A 22,033-nucleotide genomic window follows, 5' to 3' on the forward strand; every position below is an offset into this window, starting at 1 on the left:
ATGTTGTGATTTGCAGTGTTTTGTGTTTCACTTTAAATTTGTTTAAAAGGAAAAAGTTGAAAATTGAAATAGTTAAAAGTTGAATTGTAAATAGTTGTTTTTGTATTATATAATAAATGTTTTACATTTTATGTGGAGTGTATAAATAAAAGCATATTTATATAATAAACATATATAAATAAAAATACAACTTTTTTTTCTTTAGTAATTAATTTTGTGCATAATTTTATATTGTTGTTGATAAATTAATGAAAGCAATAAAACAACCTTAAGAGCCGCTTGGGAGCCGAAAGAGCCGGTTCTTTTTAGTGAGCCGAGCCGAAAGAGCCGGTTCTCTAAAAAGAGCCAGAATTCCCATCACTAATGTACATGCTACCAGCACAGCCGTCAGGGGCAATGTGGGGTTAAGTGTATTGCCCAAGTACACATTGGCATTTTGAGTATTATAGCTGGGGATTGAACCCACAACCTTCCAGTTGAAAGACAATTTCTCTCTTTGACCAAAGTAGGTGATATGTAGTAGTACAGTAGAGGTATCCGGTCCGGTATTTATTCATTATCAAATTGATAATGTCTTTCCTGTACACATTGTACATTGTTGTCATTCTTGTTAAACAAGGGCTTTGCACTATTTTATTTTATTCTTAATTTCTTGCACTCTATTTGTTGCTCTTTTTTAATTTTTAAATAGTTTACATTTAAATGTTTTAAAGAGCCCATATTATACCCTATTACCCCAAGTTAAACTAGTTCCTGATGCCCTAACGAACATGTCTGTGTCATGCTTTAGTCAAAATATCATAAGGATGAAGCACAATAGCAGTTCAATAACCCTGCCAAAACAACCCTTTTCAGAATGCTCGGTTTTGTGCCTGCATTTACATGTGAATGAGACCCAGGTTAAAACACACCCACTGCTTCCAGGGGAGTTGTCGATCTAACTTACTATCCACAGCCATACTGTCGCCACTTATCACCTATTGTCATGCACCGTAGTCCCAACCCCCGCTTTGTATACCCCATAGTAATGTCCTTTTACCCGTTGTTACTGCGTTTCACCGTAATGCATAGAGTGACCACGATTTTGGCTTCTCGCGATCATAAAAACATTAGAATCGAAGAAAAAACGATTAATGTGCCGCGCGGCGTGTATGTAAATTCCTATGCTAGAAAAAGACCTTGAATGCACCAGTGTTACTGCGGCCGCAAGTGACGTGTGTGGATCAATAATATGAGGAGAGAACGTGGAAACACGACAGAAAGGAAGCCTTTGGTTGAGAAGAAATGTAGGACAACATCTACATCTTTCTGCAGTGCTTTCAAACGCGTGCTCTTCATATTATTGATCCACACATGTCACTCGCTAACTGCAGGCACATAACTGGTGCGTTCAAGTTGTTTTTCTAGCATAGGAATTTACATACACGATCAACAACAAAGGGCTTGTGAAGCTTGTGAACATTTTTTTCATAAATAAAATATATCCACTGGACACAAAAATCCTCTGAGGCTGGAAGTTTGTGTAAAACACTGTGCTCCGCTGTGCTGCCACTCTTCCTCCCTCGCCTGCACCCTCGTATTTCACAGGGACAAGGAGGAGCTACGGCGGAGCTCTGAAGTAGCTCTGCCTGGCGGGGTGCCAACATTCACGGTGAAATGCTTGCTATGTCGTCATTCCGAGGGAGGTTTAAACATTGCGTTTTATCGCCTATACTTACACTAAGTGGAACCACTAAAACATGACTGAGTCGTGTTTTTTCACATTTTGGGGACTGATATGGCCCCCTGAGTCCCAAATATCAGTACTAAAATTATTAAAAAGTTGATTTTGCACAATATGGGCCCTTTAATTCTTAAAATGTTTAATTTAAATTTTTAACTTGTGTGCTCTTTCTGTACTTGCTGAGTCTGATATGGAGCAACTGTAACGAAAACAATTTCCTTCAGCATAATAAAAGTATTCTGATGATCTTGAAATGAAACCACAAAATGCCATCAGGCTATCGCAATTATAATCGTGAAAATATTTCACCAAATTTCAAAATAAAAGTGATTCTTTTGGAATGTTGATACAAATTATACTGATATCAACTTCAATCATAGCATAATAATAATGACAATAACATACTACTGCTAATGAAAATAATAATAGCCTTGAAACTGGATCTGGATACTGCAACCTGCAAGATGAGCACACACACACATAGAGAGAGAGAGGACAAGAAGGAAAGACACAAACAAGGGAGAGAAAGAAGAAGGTTAATGACATATAACAGAGTCATATCCATACCCCGAGTGTGAGAGAGTGTGAGTGCACCACAGGAATTCCCCCAGCAGTCTAGGTCTATAGGAGAATAGATAAGAGATGGTCTACATTTCCCTGAGCCAGCTCAACTATAAGCTTTATCAAAAAGGAAAGTTTTAAGTCTAACTTTAAATACAGAGAGAGGCTCCGCCTCCTGAACTGTCATTGGGAGCTGGTTCCACAGGAGAGGAGCCTGGTATGAAGGCTCTGCCTCCCATTCTGCTCTTACAGACTCTGAGAACCACTAGTAAGCCTGTATTTTGGGATTTAAATGATCTGTTCGGGCAGGGGTCTGCAACCTGCGGTTCTAGAGCCACATGTGGCTCCTCAAGCCTTCTGTTGTGGCTCCTTTGTAGTAACTTTGAATAAAAAAAAGTTTATTTCAAAGTGAACACCTATTATTTATAAATCAAGGTGATAAAATGTGCATTTTGTGCATCACATCCAATTTCCTGTCCATCTTTGAACCCACATATTTACTCCATCTGTACTGTACTCCAAATATTGCATTATCTATTTCAAATTGAGTTACTTTAAAAAAAAAATTTAACTTGGAATTCTGTGTAGTATAGAATTTTTTTCAGTTTTTTTTTTCTACACTTTATAAAATGTTGGCTATAAACAGCAATTAAATGTCAGCAGTTTTATTTTTGTAGTTCCTAATGCAACAAACTCATTATTTTGTATGTAGTATATCTGCATTAAATTAAGTTATATGTGATATAATCTAATTTTATGGGTCAAATAGGTTTTGCGGCTCCAGATTAATTTTATTTGGGTGGAGAGAGGACAAAAATGGCTCTTTTCATAGTAAACGTTGCAGACCCCTGTGTTAGGGTGATAAGGTAAAACAGTAAGGTAAAGGTCTTTCAGGTATATAGGGGTCTGACCATTAAGTGCTGTGTATGTGAGGAGGAGGATTTTAAATGGAATTCTAAACTGTACGGGGAGCCAGTGTAGAGAAGCTTTAATGCGAGTGATATGGTCTCTCTTTCCAGTTCCTGTCAGAACTCGTGCTGCAGAATTTTGCATTAACTGAAGGGTTTTAACAGAATTGCTAATAAGGCATTACAGTAATCTAATCTAGATTTAACAAAAGCATGGACTAGTTTTTCAGTGGCCTTTAAGGACAGGATGTTTCTAATTTTCAGGTGTTTTGCAGGTGGAAGAAGGCTGATGGAAATCAGTTTTATGTGTGAATCAAATGACATGTCCTGGTCAAACATAACTCCAAGATTCCTCACAGTGGAACTGGAAGCCATGGTGATGTCATCTAAAGTGACAATGTAGTTGGAAAGTTTTATTTATAATGAAAGTATAAAATTGTATAATGAAGTTGTACGTCATCTCAGACATTCCTGGAGTTGAACAACCTGATTAGTTTCATTTGGCCTCATCAATAAATAGAACTTGATAGGCGATGCAAATCTAAGACCTCTGCTCTTTACCTTTAAAGTTGGGTTAAATTGCTTAAATGTTTCTGTCAAGAAAATTGCCTAACTTCCTGTCAGTTTCTGCAACTTGCTACATCACCCTAAGTCTTGCAGTATACTGGGCCTCCATTTACTATCAGAGCCTGATACTGGGAGAGTCATGTCACATTCTGGAGCAGTGTCACAATGTAAAAAGAAAATTATAGATGTAAAGGTATATTTTTTGTGATAATTTGAATAGAGACAGGGAGGTGGAGACAGTAGAGAGTAGACATAGACGTGCTGCAAAGGTCTTTCTGGCCAAGAGTCGAGCTGGTGACCATCTGCTCGGGGCATATTGACCATGAGGTGCAGAGTCTAAACATTATTTATACAGCGGTATGCAAAAGTTTGGGCACCCCTGTAAATGTTCATGATTTTCCTTTATAAATCATTGGTTGTTTGGATAAGAAATTTCAGTTAAATATATCATATATGATACAAACACAGTGATATTTGAGAAGTGAAATAAAGTTTATATGATTAACATAAAGTGAGCAAGAATTATTTAAACAAAATTAGGCATGTGCATAAGTTTAGGCACCACAAAATAAAAATGTTGTGCATCCTCCTTTTGCAGAAATAACAGCCTCTAAACGCTTCCTATAGCTTCCAATTAGAGTCTGGATTCTGGCAGAAGGTATTTTGGATCATTCTTCTTTACAAAACATCTCCAGTTCAGTCAGGTTTGATATGGTTTCCGAGCATGGACAGCCCGCTTTAAATCACACCACACATTTTCAATAATATTCAGGTCTGGGGACTGAGATGGTCATTCCAGAACGTTTGTATTTGTTCCTCTGCATGAATGCCTTAGTAGATTGTGAGCAGTGTTTAGGGTCGTTGTCTTGTTGAAAGATCCAGCCCCGACACAACTTCAACTTTGTCACTGATTTTCTAGACATTGTTCTCCAGAATCTGCTGATATTCAGTGGAATCCATGTGACCCTTAACTTTAACAAGATTCCCAGTCTCTGCACTGGCCACACAGCCCCACAGCATGATGGAACCGTCACCAAATTTTACTGTGGGTAGCAAGTGTTTTTCTTGAAATGCTGTGTTGTTTTTCGCCATGCATAATAACGCCCCTTGTTATGCCCAACTAACTCTATTTTAGTTTCATCAGTCCACAGCACCTTGTTTCAAATGTGCTTTAGCATACCTCAAGCGACGCTGTTTGTGGCAGGTGCAGAGATAAGGCTTTTCCTGCATTACTCTTCCATACAGCATCTCCCTGTGTAAAGTGCGCTGAATAGTTGAACGATGCACAGTGACACCATCTGCAGCAAGATGATGTTGTAGGTCTTTGGAGCTGGTCTGTGGGTTGACTGTGACTGTTCTCACCATCCTTCACCTCTGCTTATCTGAGATTTGTCTTGGTCTGCCACTTCAGGCCTTAACTAGAACTGTGCCTGTGGTCTTCCAATTCCTCATAATGTTCCTTACAGTTGAAATTGAGAGCTTAAATCTCTGAGATAGCTTTCTGTATCCTTCCCCTAAACCATGATGTTGAACAATCATTGTTTTCAGGTAATTTGAGAGTTGTTTTGAGGCTCCCATGTTGCCACTCTTCAGAGAAAATGCAAAGAGGAGAAACACTTACAATTGGCCTTCTTAAATACCCTTTCTCATGATTGGCTTCACCTGTGTATGGAGGTCAAGGGTCACTGAGATTTCCAAACCAATTTTGAGTACCAATAATTAGTGCTAAAGGTATTGAAATCAATGATTTCAATGATTTATAAAGGAAAATCATGGACATTTACAGGGGTGCCCAGACTTTTGCATACCACTGCATATATATATATATTGTGTATATATATATATATATATATATATATATATATATATATATATATATATATATATATATATATATGGGGTATGACAGCTATCAGGTCACCCCAAAATAAACACAAATTGAACACAGATTTTTGCTAAAGGATTTCACTCAGACCAGCTTTGATTTTATGCATTTGTGAATTTACTTTCTGTTTATAATATATATTAAGTCATAGGTGTGACTGAAGCGTAGAATACATAGATTCTTAAATACAAATCAAACAGGCAGAGTTTGAAATAAAAGAAAAGACTGGTTAAAGCTGCAGTGTGTAACGTTTACTTACATCATTGCTATATATACACTACTAACGAACATACATTTCCAAAACTGCATTCTATTTGTGTGTGTGTGTGTGACATAATGTGCTTTAGTTATTTACACTCACATTTATTTTTAGTTACACTCACATGTTTTGGTCCCATAAAGCTTTAATTACCTGGAACACAGTGGTAGTGATCTTTGAAACAGCGGAAGCTCATTTCAGGCCCAGGTATTTAGACATAAACCCTTACAGAAATTCTACAAACCAACAACAAGAACACAGAAAATTATGTAAAACTGAAATGCTATAATAGTGTTTTTTATTTACAGTGTGTATGTAAAAATAAAAGCAAATAACACACAACGACCAGCTTTGTCGACACACACTGGTGAACAAATCCTTTCCAAATGATGTTGAGTAAATTAATTTAAACTGAAATATTTAATGTTATTTACAACATATGCACACCAATCTTAACTAAAAGGCTAAAAGTGAAAAATTCTGCAAATGTTTTGGGGACCCATAAAAACCTGTGACTTAGACTCATATAAGCAGCAGAATATGTTAATATCCAGAGGAAGCAGCATTTAATGGCATTCTTTAAAACATTTCAGAGCTTTATTTGTTCTTTTAAATGCAAAATCATAACAAACAGCGGCAAATGACTGAATATATAATATTTAATGACTGTTTGTGATGAAAGAGAGGTTAGAGTAATACTATCATACTCCCTAACCCAAACTCCAAAAATTAAAACGTAAACATATCATAAATAAGGAATCAAACCAGTTGTTCAGATTCACTGTTATTTGCCAAGGATCCATTTAAATGTGCCAAAGCAGACACTACTGTGTATCACCACCAGAGGGAGGTGGTGATATTTTTGCACAAAGAAGACAAAAACCAGAAAGAGGCCTCTGCCGACATTTCCTCATAGATGAGGATGCAAAATGTAATCAGTTTCTGTTAAAGGTCACTTTAACTGTTTTCTGTACATACTTTACATTCTATTTATTTTTGTAATGTTTGTATTTCATGTTGATGTTTATTGTGTCTGTTGCTAATATTGTTTCCTTAAATCTTATCTTAAGAGTGTTATTTTAACTCTGAAGGAGCAAATGTAATTCCTAATTATTGAGTATTTGGATTTTCGATAAATGATCTGTAATGTAAGGACACATGTGACGCGTGGTATTCATTTTATGACAAAAATAAAGCAATGAGAAGATATTGTGGTTTTGTAAAATGGCTTTAAATTATTTCAGTTTCATACAGCAACGTAGAGAAACCACAGCACACACACACATTTGAAACAGACAGTGGTAATTCATGACTCATCAGTCTACATTCCAATGTGGGCATGATTCATAGCATTTTCTAAAAGGACAATGCTAATTTGATATCATAATGTGCAGTAATTATACCTGATTTATAATACCATTTTAAAGTATGCTATGTCAGCTCTGGTTTCTAGAATATAAAAGGTTATTTCACAAAGAGGAAGTAAACCAGCTCTTACATCACCTCGCCATTCTCAAATATCATGACACAGTTACAATTGTCCTTGAAATGATAGATTATCAGTATATCTATATCTCTCTATATCTATATATTATATATCACTATACTTTTTTTTAAAACTTCCTGTCACAACTTACATGAGATGTCTTTCAGTTTCTTGGAAGACTTTGGGGTTTTAATATTTTCCTCACGACGTCCAATGATGTCAGTCCCTGTACAGTGGTGTTGTGTCTCATTGTCAGTAAAGGATGTTACTGTGGTTCGAATTACAGGGGAGTGAAGAGGAGCTCGGCTGCCCTGAATAGAGCAACGGACGTCACATGCCTCGGTCTCTGTGAACCACCATGTTGGCAGCCTAAGATGCGGCAAAAAAGGATGGGAGCGGTGCTGGATTCAACCTGTGCACTTTGAATTCAGGCTGGTTGACCGATTATTGCAAAACTTGACAGAGTGAACATATTATGTGTGTGATTTATTATGGGCATGCTTTTTACAATGTTGGAAACAGGTATAGAGACATTATTGTGGAGCATTCCGACATCTTCAACTTCCTGATTAACGTCCCTTCATCTTTACTCCAGAGTCACTGGAAGTTTACAAGAGCCTGGAAACAATCTGGCATTGCTCCGTCTTCTTCTGCTCAATGTGAGCATGTTTCATAGCTCCACCATCTCTCTGGATCTGTGGGGACCTGGTAAAATGTTCTTCTGTTGGTCTGTCTCTGACCGTTTGGCATCCCAAGGCACAACAGGCCTCCACCAAATCTACTTTTTTGATGAAAACAGCAGGTAAAGAGATGAGTTGTCTGACATATTGTCTGATTTATGTGTTGTCTAGTGTATACTTGAATAGAGGTACAGAGGAGCTTCCCTGAAAGAGACTTAGGGTGAATTCCAATTCCTTGCTTAACCCTCAATCTCAAAAATGCGCGCTCCCTCTAGTGCAAGTGCTGTCACGATTCTTAGAAAAATTAAGAGCTGTATCGCCCTCAATATTGAGATTTTCCGAGAAACCCTTGGGAGCAAGGGCTACCCAGAATGCATTGCGTGTTTTCACATAACAAAGATGGCGCCAAAAGCAGCGAAACGAGTACGCTACAAATTAAGTATTTTCTTTGTTAATAGAGATATAAAAATTATGAAAACCATTGTATTATCTTAGTTTAGGCCCATATTATGGATTACTGACGTCATTGCTGCGTAACATTTATTTTGATTTTACCATCTTTTGTCAATAGCCGGCAGGTGCGGACACGCGATCGTTTGCTATGGTTTACTTTTTTGTGGTTGTGGTATTTGTATGAGTATCATCTTATAACTAACTGACAACCTAATAACTTGACTGACAAACGGATCGTAATAAATAATCCTGACGTAAATGTGTTTTTCTTCTTCTTTTTTGGAGTTGACAGACTGGACGCAGCTTTTGCGTTATTCTGCCCCCTACAGTCTGAAGACGTATCTGCATTTAAGGGGTGTCCCATTTCTAAGTGAAAAAATAACCCTCAACACTTGGTTTTGAGGGCCAGTTAAGATTAAGGGTTGAGCTTGAGGGTTAAGATTGAGGGTTAAGATAGGAATTGGAATTGGCCCTTTGATTTTATGTACATTGAGTTTCCTGAAGTAAATGACCAAATAATAAAAATATGTCAATATGTGTTTATCTGCTTATTACTATGACGGAGCATTAGGGCCAAACTGAAGGGTTTTATGTTTTTCGAGAGTTGTAATATTATGAGAATAAAGTCGTAATTATTCTTATTATTAATAAAATCACGGAACACGCAGAAAAAAAAAGGAAATACCTAATCTTCCCCAGATTCTGAGTCTGTTTTGAAGAAAGAATCCCACAAACCTGGAGGAAATCCTCTTTTCTCCTCCAGGAGGAAATGGCCGCTTCCATCTGTGTGCTGTTCAGAGATGTTTGATAGATCTCAAGATTGCTAATTAAACATTTGGATCCTGGAGTGGAACTAAGCCAAACATGACGTTATGTTGCTATTTATTATTAATAATAATAACAACAATAATAATAATAATAATAATTATATAAAAATCTCATTATATGACAACTTTCTTCTCGAAATATTATGACTTTTCCTCATATTGAGACTTTTTTCTTGTAATACTATGAGTTTTTATATATTACGATTTTATTCTCATGACGTCACGCCTCTCTCTTCAGTTTGGCCCTAACATTCCGTCATATATTACATACCAATTTCTGAACATTTGTCATCGTCTCTCCGCCAATAAACCTAATGCTATTCCTGCCCTCAACATTACAGGTTCCCTCTTGAACTTCTCTTCACCGAGTTGGACAGTGTTGTCTGTTGTGTGTAGGCCGTGCTTATGCACTCACACACTGGTGGGGCAATGACAGGAGAGTGACATGATGTGACACAAAAGGACACAAAATTGGTGTTAATTTTTTATTTATTTTAAGTTCATTTCAATGATTTTGAAGCAATTTTTAATGTCTCTGAAAAAAAGCATCTCTTGACTGTTAGTCGGTTATTCATTCAAGCTGCTATGGAGATTGGTTCACATTAGGTCGCGTTGACATTCATACATTTTAAGTCTCGATAGTAGAAATATGTTCAATTATGACACTTTATTGATATGTTTCTATTTTCTTTTTTACTCTTCAAAATATAAAAAGATAGATCATGAACATTCCATTGAAATATACTTTATACAGTTCTTAATGGGCTGTTCTTTGTGTTCTGACATTTCAAAAAAATAAAATTCCGGCATAAGTCACAACCAGATGCTCCGGTGACCACCTTTTCTCCTCATTCACTCTCCTCTGAGACCGCACTACAATGGACTCATACCTAAGTCTGTTTTATACAGTGTGATGGTATGTGGAATGAACATACATCTTTAATCTTTGGAATGCTTACATGAATGCATGATCTGTCATATTAGATGGATTAATATAGTTAGGGATGACTAGTATGGTGTGTATCACATTATTTCTGATTAAAATAAGACGGTGGATATATTCAAAAAACAAACAAAAAAAACTGAAAAAGAATGATTACATATCCTCTAAAACAGCTGGTCTTATCACTTTGTTAAAATAATAATAATAAAAATAATGATAATAATACTGTGATTACTTGCAATCATCAGGACTGATGACAAAACATCTGTGTCTCAGGGAGAATACAGTACAGTGTCGATCAGTGGCATTTGTCATGCAGATTGCATACCTCAAAAAAAAATTTTTTTAAATTTATATATATATATATATATATATATACATACATAAACTTAACAGAAATCAGCACATGAAGAAAACACATACAGGATATCTTAAAGTATACGTCATATAAAGAACACACCTGGAGATGATATTGTCACTCCACAAAAGTAGCTGTTTTTACTTACTATGCAAAACAACAATTCTTTTGGTTAAATGTGTGTGTGTTAGTGTAACATAGAAATATGTCTGATACTAATAAGACAGAGGGAAAATAAAACAGACTTGGCACTCTCAACATTGTAACTCATTCTGTTCAACGTGACCAAATCAAGTGGCAGTATTATGCAGTAGAAAAGGAAAGACATCTTCTTTCTTGTTTTTGTTTTTTTGTATTGTTTTCTTTAGTCTGGCATAAGCAGAGCAGTCACAATGTAGAGAATGAAGAAAACAACAAAATCCAACAGTGGTGAATAAAAGTAAAAGACACTTGGACTTGGCAGTAAAAACACAAACAGCAGGGCAGAGCACAAACTGTTTGAGCTCTAAAATATCCATTAACATCTCTTAAAGCCTTTTTCAAAATAAGGGAACTAAATTGTACGTTTAAAAAAAAAAGGGGGGGGGGGGGCAAAATGAACAAAATTAAAATCCCAATGGATGATTTGTTTGTGCCATCAGACAGAAGCAAAACCCTGTAAAACCACTGTAGAGCCAACACAAGTCTTGAAAAGTCTCTGTTGTCTACATTACACTGTTGAGTCTCATATACCAGTGAGCCTCCACTGCAACTGTGGACCATTTAGCTGCCTGAGCTGAGCCCTGAACCAGCAGGAACTCCAGCTGAAACTCACTTTGAAAAACTAAACCAAGGATGACATGCTCAGAGAGCACTCACAGAATGAGACTTTTATTTTCATCGATCACTCCTTGGTGTCTCTCCACTGGTGTCTCTCACGTTCTCTCTTCTCACAACACTTAAAAAGGACCTTACTAACGTTGTTTTGGAAGCTCTGGGTCTCTTTGATTGGTGCTCATGTGACTGCTGCGTGTGGTTTAAGAGTTGTCGACTATAGCCAGCTGGATGATGGTAGGTTGGTAATTCCATGGTTAATGACGGATGCCATTGGAAATAAAACACAAGCTACTTTGACACACTCATGCCGACACTGTGAGTGTGAGAGTAGTTTCCAGTTGTCTCTGAGAGGAAGACGTTTCTGCTCTACGACACGGCACAGTGCTCATAGTTATCAGGACAAGGTTCATGACAAACAATAATCGGAGGCTAAAGGGGACATGTCAAGACTATGGGGATACATCCCCCTCCGGATATTATCATAATGTTATAATGCATGCGTTTTTTTTTACACATCACTGTGAGGTGTTCACATTATCGTTGCCTATATACTAGAATATGTTAAGAAACAAAAAAAGCAAAACACCTACATCCAGACACGCACACGCCAACATCATGCCTGAGTCCTTTAAACGAGACAAAAACTTTGGAAAGGCAGTTGGTTCCATGCAAACCTGAAATCTCTGTTGGCCAATACAGTGTAGTATGCTGGATAACCTCAGGGCTGTTTCACAAATCCTGCTTTTCGGGAAACCTTAGTCGAGTCTGCCAGTGACGTGGCACTGGCGAGGATGTCGTTTTGGCCGACTACAGAATCTCAGATAAAAGGGTACCAATCACAAATTTGTGTTTTTCCCCCCTGCGTGCTAGAGGCCGGTTTACACGAGGTCTAGTGGCTTTTGTATGCGTCCAATATGGCGGCCACTGAAGAGCAGCAGTCTTTTGATCTGGCTGTTGCTTCCATTTTAGGAGACTCCTCCAGGTAAGTAATTCGATGCCATTACTAGTGGGAGGTGACTACGCCCTTTCTAGGCTCATATGATCTGGGCCAGGCTAGGATTTTCCAGTTATCCTGTCTCAAATAGGCTCCGACTCCTCTCGTAAGCAGGGATCTCTATGAGGCATAACTTGCCATGGAGATTTAATCTGTGCAGTTAGTCTTAAAGAATCCTGTTGTCTTACCTGTTCATATTTAAACATTTACCTCCTCAACTTCCATCAGTTGTTCTTCAAAGAAGAAATGTAATGTATTATGACAGAAAGCTGTCAACGTATGTGACTTGACCTTGCTGCACCTCCAAGAGGAATAAGTCTGGTTTTCAGTAATCCTAGCTTTCTTAATCCTGCTTGTGTGAAACAGCCCTCTGCAGTTGCACTCTTGTTTGTCTGCTTAGAACTTGAGGACCAGAACTGCCTATCCCAGCAAAATCCTCCCATGGGCACATCCAAGGCCTTTCTGGATCATTTCAACATTGAGGTGTTGAATATGCTCTTAAGGCTCTATATATGTGCCCTGCTACAATCATGTGACAGGTCTTGTATTATTGCCAAAGGAAAAGAAAAGCAAACTATGAGTTGTGTTGCGTGGAGCTGTTGTTTTATCACTACTGCTGCTGCTGCTTCGGTATCGTTGTGCAAATGAATCAAGGAAGAAACAACAAATAACTTTTTTGACAATCTTTGCACAAATGCAACATTTTGGCAAAGTCTGAAATGATCACTATTTGACTGAATGGTTAGAAAATATACTGCTCAGTGCATTACGTGGTAAAACAATTGAAATGTTTGGAATGAGGAACATACAGGGCAGTAGTAGTAGGGAGACATTTCATCAAACTAAACAGAGTTCAGGGTGTACTTTGCAAACATACAGTTTTCAATATTCACATTTTTTTTTACTTTTCAAAACAAAATATAGCTCTTCTCTTTCATTATAATCTTTTTTAAAACATTAATTGCATATAATTTTTTTTTAAATTCATTTTATATATACTTTTTTTTTGTATCTCTAGCACCCTTGTCTTCAACTAAGGGCTTGCAGAAAAGACAGTCATGCAAAGAAGTCATGCTGGTAAACAAAGTTACAAAAATGCATTATCTTTTTTTTCCCCTCCATTTGTCCATCTCAGCGTCTGTCCGTGTGTCCTTCTGTCCTCCACAGAGTCTGTCACTGTCTCCTTCAGTCTACTGGTGCTTGTGGGAAAAGCACCTGTGACCTCCCCTCATGATGAAATATCTTTTTTCCAGGACTTTGACTCCGTTCACGTTGCAATGCAAAACTTCCTTATTGTCCTCATTTGCATCCAATATTTTTTTTTCCCTTCCGTTCCATTCTTGGATCTTTTCTGCTCAGAAACTTCTTCCAAAGCCATGGATAGTAGATTTGTTTATCAAAATATAGATTTGTTCTCTTTGTACACTTTCACACTTCAGTTCTATTCGTGGTCCACTTTGTCTCACTCTCCCCTGATGGGACATCCTTATCTTGACATTGACTTGCCAGTGAGGCAGTCGTTGGCAGCAAGAGGGACAAGAGAGAGATGGGGGCAGTTTACATCTGGGCTATTTTGTGCCTAATTGGCAGTGTTGGGCTTTAAGTTGGGGCGAGGGGGTGCAATTATTTGATTGGTCCCTTTTAAAATGATAGATAGCACATAATTTCCTACTAATGATGAGTTTTATGTGACCTAAAAAGTGCCTTCATAGTATGGGGGGGGTCCTTTTCATAATTTAGACCAAGCCAATGTCAGTGATATTCAATAAAGCTTGAAAATGTGTTCTTTTTTCTGTCTCCATCAAGACTGAGCACCGTGTCAGTCCACCATGGGATTATTTATCCTAATGGTTTTATGTGCATTATAGGCATGGGATGCTAGTGGCAGTTGACTACTTTTAAAGGAATGACTTTGTGCCAAACAGTGGCCAGAACGAGGGTGAGAAGTAGTAAACCTCATCCTTTCTCTTGAACTACAATACGTTACAGGTCAATAAGCAAGTTCATGCTACAGGACCTTTGGTGGATTGATGGGGCGGAGCCATGTCAGTACATGAGAGATAACGATCAGTCTTTTGCCACCATGTTCTTGCAAGGTCAGTGTCGATGTCCAGTGATGTTGTGCATGATTTGTTAGAGCTGATGCTACATGTGCTTCATGTGTTGTTGTTTGATTATCTCATTTCGTGTGAGAAGGGCAGTGTTTCAGTCTGAGAAGAAAGTGAATGGAAGACATAGTTTCAGTGATAAAATGCGCTGTACAACTGCTTGACATGAATAAGGATCTGTAGCATGGTGCTGTGCATTTGTGATTGATTTCAGATGCACCGTTTGCATCGCGCTTCTTCTTTCTTTTCTTTTTTTTGGAATGTCAAGTGTTGACAACTAAGACCAATCCTTTGTCTCTCACGTACTTTCAACATTTTTTTTTTCTTCCCTGGAAAGGAACCTAAGAGGAAAATGACATCTAAAAGATCCCCTGTATGCATAAATTCCTCTGTCTTTGAACAGACGATGTCAGACTAAGTCAAGTTATTTCCCAGCCAACAAATGCTACAAGATGTTAGCAGAGATGCTACATTGTTCATTCAGTTCTTTGTGAGGATGGGTGTGTTTTTTGTTTGTTTGTTTTTCAGAAAGTTTCTCAGCACTGCAGGTGATGCTGAGTTGGTCTTCATATAAGGTGGTGAGAATAATGAGACGTCATCTGGAATGTTTAACCAGGAGTCCTGTTTTCTCCCAAAGTGTGTCAGTGCAATGCTCAGTCATTTTTTTCCCAAAAAAAAACAGAGGAAAAGAACAAAATAAAACAAAAAAAAAGGTTCCAAAAGAGTTCCAAGAGGCTGCTTTGGTAACAATGTGAGGAGCAGACCATGTGATTTTTAAATTCATGATTAACCTCTGGTCTCTCTCTCTTGTCACCCCAAAAGATCTCCTTTCAACTGTTCATCCGTGTCACATACGCCGTTTACGTGGCTCCCGCCGCAAATTTGTGTTTACTGGTTACTGACTCCTCATTATAGAGAAGGCGAATGCTAGAAACTTAACACTGCAAAGACAAAAACAGACAGTCATTAGTGTTCCATTCACAAACACACAGACATATAAACAAATCAGTGAAAGTGAAGCTGAACTAAATTCGTAGCATTACAACATTGCATGTATCCAGATTGTTTTATAGAAGCTCTCGACTAATATAAAGCAATCTTGACCATTTTCTATTTTTTGTAAAAACACAGTGTTATTAATAAAAACATTATACTACAAGGGAAGTAATCAGGGATTACCATTACCTGTAAACTGCTGGTTAACTTTGCATGTCAGAATCAAGTTCACACATTAAAAATACCCAATACCTCTCAGTGTTGACACAAAGGTTAAAGACAAAGAGAAGGTGACATTTAAACAAGAGAAGAAACACAAATAAGAAAAAAATGACTGACATAATCCAGGCTCTCTGCAGACTTACATGTTACAGGAATCAATTGTGTTTCAAACGTGAACAAGATTAGACAATAAAGAGATAATTAACTCTGTGTGTGTGTGTGTGTGTGTATGACCATTTGTACAGTATGCATGTGTGATTTTTAAAAAATACATTACATGGAAAAAAACAACACATTTTTGACAAATGGACACAACAATAGGATTCTTTGTGACATGGCTCAGGGATTTAAAAACTTTGGCTGCACGTCCTTCAAACACAGGAGTGAACTCACAAACTGTCTGTCAAAGTCCACACGATTTGAATGACATCATACATTATCATAGGTGAGGTTTAACACTTCTTTGCTGTGGTGTCACCAGTACATTGTATTTTCAACACTATCTTCTATAAGCCACACATTAGCTCTTCCAGTCCACTCTTCATGTCACCGTGTTCTTCTGTCACTTTCCACAGCACAGTGTTCTTCACAGGTCATCTTTTTACTTCTAGTCATGTTGTAAGTGTTATGGGGTTTAGTCAGGTGAGGGTTCAGGCTCTCGTACAACCTCCAAACAACTACGAGAAAGCATATTGTTCTATATTAATTCGCTATCCATATTTTGATATTAGCAGGCCATTGATACATATAGCATTGACATGCTAAATCATAAGATTAATTTCTTTCTTATTTAATATACAGAATCTATATTATTATGCTCACACACACGCACACACACACACTAAATGTAATTCAGCTTCTAAATCATTTGTATTTCCATTTTTCTTTCTAAGCCACACAACACCATTTCCATCAAAACGTCTTCTTATCTTCTTTAACCCAATTTTATAATCATTTCTTTTTTTCTTGAGTTTTTTTTCACAAGTTTCATGACTTAATTCAGTAACACTGGCTGTCTTGTGTTGTCCATTGTAACATACAGTATGTTTCCAAAAAAATGTAGGTGAAATGATTTTAATTTCACAGAAATGTACAATAAAATACTTAAACCAGAGTGTTTATTTTTATTTTTGTGTGGTTCTCCAACACACAAGTGAGAATATTCAGATGAAATTTTACACACTTTAGTTACATTATAACTAAACAACGCAGGTGCTTCAGTACAGTATGATGCATACACTGTGATATTGTAGTATTAAGCTTGTCTTGAGGAGAACAGTTAACTAATCTTTTAACTAGCCATTTATTCATGTTAAGTTTAATGAGTTTATTAAGTCATATATTGTTCCAGGGACTATAAACAGCTACTGTTCAAGTCAGTAAAAGCTGTTTTTCTTTCCTTTTATTAACATTTATTGTTAGCAGTATAGCGTTACAAACATTGAATAATGTATTAATTAATGATTACCTTACTTAACTTGAATAACATTATTAAATGTTCAGTTAAAACATTAATTATCATCTAGTAAATGCTTCTTACATCATGTATATTATTGTTATTTTATGTACCTTCATTGTTAAGTATTTACAGACCATTCATTCATTCATTCATTCATGTTCATATCCAACAACAGAAAAACCAAGAAAAGACATTTATGTTAAGTTATTTTGACTGTTTTTACTACAAATAATAATGTGTATAATCAGAACACCTCACTGTCCACACACACAAAGTATGCATAGATATGTTCACTTTCATGACTTTAATGTATTCACATGTGTTGTTACAGACACTGAATGTGCATATTTGATAATAACTACAGAGCCAACATTGCTTGGAAGGTTTAGCTAGTTAAATCTAGCTCTTGCACTGACGTCAGAGCCTCTGCGCCTCATCGAGGCACTTCTCACAACATCTGCCTCTTCTCTTTACTTCAGAATCTCCTAAATGATTTGCTCTGGCAAACAACTATGAGCAATGACTCTTTAAACTTAGCAGAGCCACAGTGGTGACACTCTTCACATCAATTTTGGACAAAAGACCTAGACAAAAAGAACATCTACACCGCCTTAAGTCTAGAATAGCCTTTCAGACCAGAACATTGTAAAATGCTTTCTCTCCGAAAACAAAGTCTACAAGGAACATCACTATTTAAGCTCACATCCACACCAGAGCTGCCACCTACTGCTACCTAGACACTATAATCTAATCTGAAGTTACTGATGGGGGCAGCAGTGGATCAAAAACTCCTGTGTGCCCTGATGTAAAATTGATTTTCTAAATGGACTTCGGTGTGGGGAAGTGAGTGGTTTGAGTGGTAAAATGCTGTCTAATGGCAAGACAAAGCTGAAAACATCGTTTTCAAGATTGCAAAGCTTTAAGCAGGTGTAATTTGTATTTGTTGAACCTTTTGTTGAGTGGCTAAAAACAGCTACACATAAGCGTGTCTGTCTCAGGCTGCCTTTAAATAATAATAATTTTAAAAAACCTGAACAATCCCTAGAAAAAAGTATATGTGCATGTATGGACATTCCAAATTAAGTGGTAAAACAGAAGGATGTAAATTGTAACATCCACATTGTGGCATCCTACAATTCTCCAATTCTCTATTCCTCTTTATTCCTTATATCAGTGTTTTTCAACCAGTGTGCCGTGAGAGATCGTCAGGTGTGCCGTGGGAAATTATCCAATTTCACCTAATTGGTCTAAAAACATTTTTTGAAAACAAATAATTAATTATCTGCAAATAATATTAATCATTTTTGTTTGGTGGTGTGCCTTGTGATTTTTCCAATGAGAAAAATGTACCTTGGCTCAAAAAAGATTGAAAAACACTGCATATGATCAAAAAATTATATTTCATTACTTTTTAAATGTCTGATCATAGAGTTCCACTATATTTTCACTGTTTAAGTTCAGTGTGGTGTGACACAGTGAAGAGCTGCAGTCAACACAACATGATGGCGATACAATATTGTGTACAACTATCCGTGGTAACGTCTGAAATTATACACAATAGACCTGAATTTGATGAAGCCAGACAAGCATTACTTTAACAAATGGTTAAAACCCTTCCACGATATCATTCAGCTGATGTGATTGTGATTCCACCTGCAGTCATAATACTGTACATCTATAGGTTCTTCAAAGTTTGTCTGGAAGCACATTGATATTTTTTGACAAAAATGTCAATCATGACCATATCTTATTGTATCAGTCTAAACAAGTATGGAAATATTCTTGTTACTCTAACGCACTTACAATGTTTTTTTTTCCTCACAATTTTAGTCTAAACATATCTGTTTTTTGGAGAACAATTCATTAAAACATGATCTTCTTATTAGAAATGACAATTCCATACGAAACAAATAAATACCCATGGCCAGTAAAAGTGAAGGAAATAAGGAATAATTCAGCCACAACACTTAAAAAGACTTGAAATCAAAACAAGATAAATGGCTCGTGAGTCGTGACACATACAGTTAATCAGAGATAGACGTTAGACTGTTCACTATAATTACATATATATGTGTGTGTGTCTTCAGGACTCAAAATAGATCTGCATATTTACATATGTGCACGGCATGTTTTCCAAATAAATATTGCATGTTTATTGCATATGTAGATGTGTCATATTTTCTTTTATCTATTATCTACTGTAGGTGAAGACATTGAACTGAGGAAGATCCTTCATTATCAACAAAACTTCAGCTGTCGACTGAATAAAAAAGTAAATAACTTGCATCATGTATTTTTTTTATAGACTGACTAATGATTTGCAACTGGTTTGGATTCACGTTGAACACAAAAATGTACAAATGTAAAAACTGAACATTCTTTGTTTGTGTTAATTAAGTAGGACTGATGATAAAGTGCTTGCTTTTATTCAAACTAACATACATTTAATTATGCTGCAATTAATAAAGGTTTTCTGTCTTCTTTTTCGGGTTTTATTACATGTTAAAACGTATTTAAAAGTCAGAATTCTGAGATTGTTGGACTAATTTGTATTACTATTTTGTTTTCCAAAAACAATTAACACTTTTTATTTTATTTTACTATGATTGCATAAAATTGTGCTCATATATAGATTTGAATCTATTAGATCAATCTATTTTCAGGGAAATAATGCATACCTAAATGATTGTTAAAGATCATGAAGCTATATATCAAAGTAGCTGAATCTTTAAATGAATGGAACTGCATCTATGGGATATTAACAGCATTATAATACAACTAACTATAGTTCAAAAGTCCTGCTAGGCTGCACAGTTGAAATCTTGTATAACACTATTCTTTTTAACTGAAGTTAAACCTATTTATAGTAGTTTTTATCTCCATTTGCCCTTCAGTGATGTCATGTTCAAAAACAGTGGTACATCCCGAAGTCAACAAAATGATTCACTGTCCATGTATTAATATACACAGAAAACATCAAGTAGAAACTTATTCAACATCAATCTATAAATGTGTTTTTTCTCTAAATTTAGACAGTGTTGTGAGCTCAGTTTGGTCCAGGACACAAAAATGAAAGTCAATCTACACCAACACAGTTTTTTTACATCAGAGAAAAAAAAAGTAGGCTTGTGAGAGTCAAGTTGTAATATTACAAGAAAACACTGTACGAGAATAAAGTTGCAACCAGTGTCAGCCATTTCCTCCTCCGAGTCTGTGTGATTCTTTCTTCACAACAGACTCAATATAGTGCTGATATGACATATTCCCTTATTTGTGAAGCTCAAACAAATATTAAAACTTTTTTTGTGTATTATTACAACTTTTTCCAAATACTACGACTTTATTCTTGCAATGTTAACATTTTATTCTTTAAATATTACAAATGTATTCTTACAATTTTACACCTATTGTTCTTTGTAATATTTCAACTTTTTTCTTGTAATATACAAACTTAATACTCAGAAGCTTCATTGCTTTTTCTTCAGTGTGGCTCAAATACTCATTCCTACTATTTGAATGTACTCAGAATGTTTTCTTGATGCTGTTTTCATCAATGTCACTACGTTTTACATTTCCTCTATGCATTTCAAACGAGAGTATCTTTTTAAAGTAAACGTTGGCTCCACTTCAACGCTAACCACTGGATTCACAAAGACAGGAGGTCCTTCTTCTTTCTACATTCGAGTTTCTTATTGCTATTGTTTTTTTGCACACTGTACAATCCAAGTGGACACTTCAGAGCCATCAGTCCAGAACTAATCCACTGTGTTTCTCATCAGCCAATCATAAACATCCTCCCTGCTACAAAATGGAGGGTATGGGGGAACGACAGCGGTGCAGTGGCCCCGGAGCCTCATAGCTTTCGAAGGGCGGACTAGTTATAGGAGCAAGCCGCAGCGACGACCCTGCCATTCCCGATATGTTGTTGAGACTGCGCGATTTCTCATAGCTTGTTGCTTTTAGGGGAATCATTTTAACCATTGACCAATGCATGACATTATATTATAGTATTGTTTAAATATCAGATGCAAATGATTGAAAATAAAATTCCATTGTTATGCGATTTGTGATGAAGGATACGTGGTATTGAACATGAAAAGTGTTGCATGTTATAAGAAGAAATCAAACAGGAAAGGTGTACAAAAGTGAAGAGTATAAAGTCAGCATATAAGGAATAGTAACATGTCAAATCATAGAGACACATAAAGGACAGACAGAGACAAGACAGACACAAGACAAAACAAGAAAATGCCAGTTATGATATGTCTTTTTTTCTTTTTACAAAACAAGTATTCGACATTAACAAATATAAAACTGGTCTAAAAGGCCTATTGAATAAAGCACCCAATATTGTATCAAGTAAAGTCCAATAAAGTGCAACGTTCAGGTGTTTTAGACAATTCTTCGGCCAACGTAATTACACAGGTTTACACAAACTCACTCAAGTTGACCACCTGAGGTTTGAACTCTCAATGAAGTTGGAGAGACTTGCTTTGCATTACAAAGCTATTAAAGCAGCCAATTGTGTCCTTGCTCATGTAAACTTCAAATGGCCAACACATAATGGCATCCTGGCAGCAATAAAAAACACTTATATCTCCCGGTAAGAACATCGTGTTGGTTGACAGTGAGAAATGACACGTGGTTCACTGACAAAGGTCACTTTTGTGTTGGTACATATACTGTACATGTGAGGCTCCGTTTGCTGGAAACACATTTATTTTCTACGTTCTAACAGATTGGCCTCTGTGTCCTTTCTCACTGTTTTTTTAAGCATGCAGACAGTGA

At 36.6% G+C, this 22,033-nt stretch overlaps 1 protein-coding gene across 2 annotated transcripts in view; it reads right to left on the reverse strand.

The window, feature by feature from the left end:
- Window positions 1–9,827: 9,827 nt before the first annotated feature.
- Window positions 9,828–22,033, reverse strand: part of LOC310939425 (voltage-gated potassium channel KCNC1-like) — a 64,584-nt gene continuing 52,378 nt past the window's right edge. For both annotated transcript variants that reach the window (XM_083904179.1, XM_083904178.1), the window contains exon 6: window positions 9,828–15,509. The gene's annotated coding sequence lies outside the window, so the exon portion shown is untranslated. The remainder of the gene's footprint in view (window positions 15,510–22,033) is intronic.

The sequence above is a fragment of the Microchirus variegatus genome, assembly GCF_963457635.1.
Source record: "Microchirus variegatus genome assembly, chromosome: 17".
NCBI lineage: Eukaryota > Metazoa > Chordata > Actinopteri > Pleuronectiformes > Soleidae > Microchirus > Microchirus variegatus.